Source organism: Helianthus annuus, chromosome 13, assembly GCF_002127325.2.
Source record: "Helianthus annuus cultivar XRQ/B chromosome 13, HanXRQr2.0-SUNRISE, whole genome shotgun sequence".
Lineage (NCBI taxonomy): Eukaryota > Viridiplantae > Streptophyta > Magnoliopsida > Asterales > Asteraceae > Helianthus > Helianthus annuus.
The window spans coordinates 42289498-42291816 of NC_035445.2; the positions used below are offsets into that span (position 1 = coordinate 42289498).

At 37.3% G+C, this 2319-nt stretch overlaps 1 pseudogene; it reads left to right on the forward strand.

Moving 5' to 3' along the window:
* The first annotated feature begins 449 nt into the window (after positions 1–449).
* LOC110900740 lies at positions 450–1972 on the forward strand (annotated as a pseudogene).
* The last annotated feature ends 347 nt before the right edge of the window (positions 1973–2319 follow it).

The window sequence follows — 2319 nt, forward strand, 5'->3', positions numbered from 1 at the left end:
CTAAGTATAATAAGAAATATTTCGTCATAAATGCGTAGCAAGTTGCTACGCATTTCTGACGCAACAATTAATATTTAAATGAATTTAACATATAAATCTAATTCTAACAAACAAATAATAGTTCCGTCAGAAATTCGTAGCAAGTTACTACGCATTTCCGACGCAATAGTTAATAATAATAATAATTAAACGTTTAAATATAATTCAAATACAAATATAATTCATCCGTCGTAAATGCGTAGCAAGTTGCTACGCATTTCCGACACAATACTTAGAATTAGTATTTTTGTCACTATTGTGTCGCAAATGGGCCAAAAAAATCAAGGTCTTTTTTCCGTAGGAAATGCGTAGTAAATTTGTCAAAATTTGCGACGCATTTTTTTGCGTAGAAAATTTCCGTAGCAAAATGATCACTTTTATAGTAGTGTGTTACAGATGCAAATGGCTGCATGGGTAAGTTTTGATTTAATATTTGGATGCTTTCTTACCAAATCTACCTTTTCACCCCCAATGATATAATTGACCATTGGTTATTCTACACCAGGAAATTACACGTGTACTTGTAAAGAAGGTTACTCTGGCGATGGTAGGATTGCTGAAAAAGGTTGCACCGCTGATGAATCCACCGTTATAAAGATGGGTGTAGGTAAGTAATGATGCAAAAAAATTCAGTTTATCTCTTAAGCTGCCTGATAAATCAAATCAGCATGAAACGGTGCTATAAGTTAGACTTTGTTGTTACAGGTATCTCAACTTCTGCAATATTTCTCCTTATATTTATCACCTGGTTGTACTTGTTACACAAGAAGCGAAAGCTCATGACGATGAGAGAAAAATTCTTTAAACAAAATGGTGGAATAATGTTGCAGCAAAGAATATCTGGAGATGGGGGTTCTCATGATCAGGCAAGAGTCTTCACGATAGAGGAGCTAAAGAAGGCAACTAATAATTATGATGAGAGCAGGATTATCGGAAAGGGTGGCTATGGTACTGTTTATAAAGGGGTTCTTTCTGATAACATAGAAGTTGCAATAAAGAAGTCAAAATTAGCAGACCAAACACAAACTCAGATAGAGCAATTTGTCAATGAAGTGGTTATCCTCTCCCAAATAAATCATAGGAATGTGGTAAAGCTGATTGGGTGCTGTCTTGAAACAGAAATCCCGTTATTGGTTTATGAGTTCATTCCAAATGGCACACTTTCTGATCACATCCACAACGTCAAAGGCAAGTCGTCAGCTTTTACATGGGACATCCGACTCAGAATAGCAACGGAGACAGCCGAAGCACTTTCATACTTGCACTCTTCAGCGTCTGTTCCAATCATCCATCGAGATGTCAAGCCAATGAATATACTTTTGGATGAAAACTATGTAGCAAAAGTAGCCGATTTTGGAGCATCTAAGCTAATTCCTATTGACCAGATCGAGTTGGCCACTATAGTGCAAGGAACACTAGGCTACCTAGATCCAGAGTATCTGCAGACAAATCAACTCACAGATAAGAACGATGTTTATAGTTTTGGAGTGGTACTGGTGGAACTTATAACCGGAAAAAAAGCTCTTAGCTTTGATAGGCCAGAGGAAGAGAGGAACCTAGCTATTTATTTTCTGTATTATTTAAAAGAGGGGAAACTCTTCCAGATTCTCTCGATGAACACTTGCAGCTAAATGATGTTCCAAGCGAGATCATCCAAGTTTCAAGACTAGCAAAAAGATGCTTACGCATTAAAGCGGAAGAAAGGCCTACCATGAAAGAAGTAGCAATCGAGCTCCAAGGAATAATGGCATCAATGGTACAAAAGCATCCATGGGTGCAAAGTAGTTCTAACGAAGATGAAGGTGAGTATTTGCTCAAAGGACCAACCAACGACTATGAATGTACAAATGGTGGCAATGCGACCAACACAAGCTCAAGCGCCTTCGATAGCATGAGCAAGCATACAATGCTACCCATTGCGAGTGGCAGGTGAAGGTACTTGTATCTACCAAAGCTGTATAGGTTCAATCTTGTATAGTTGTATATTGGGACTTGTAGTCCATTAGATCGTTGTTTAACAATAGTTTAGTCTTTAAGGTTTAATATAAGACGACAACAAGTGTGAAGCATTCGTTTTTTGGTGTTGCATTTAATCCTACTTTCTTCGCTATTCTTGGATTTTAATTCACCCACTTGCTTCATTCGTTCTTATACTTTGACTGCTTCCTTTCATTCCGATTACCAAACTGCATAGAACTTACTTTTGCTGCATTCATTTTGTTATTGCATACTGATCACCTATTGCATTATGATATCAACAGCCTAATATCTTTCTAGGAT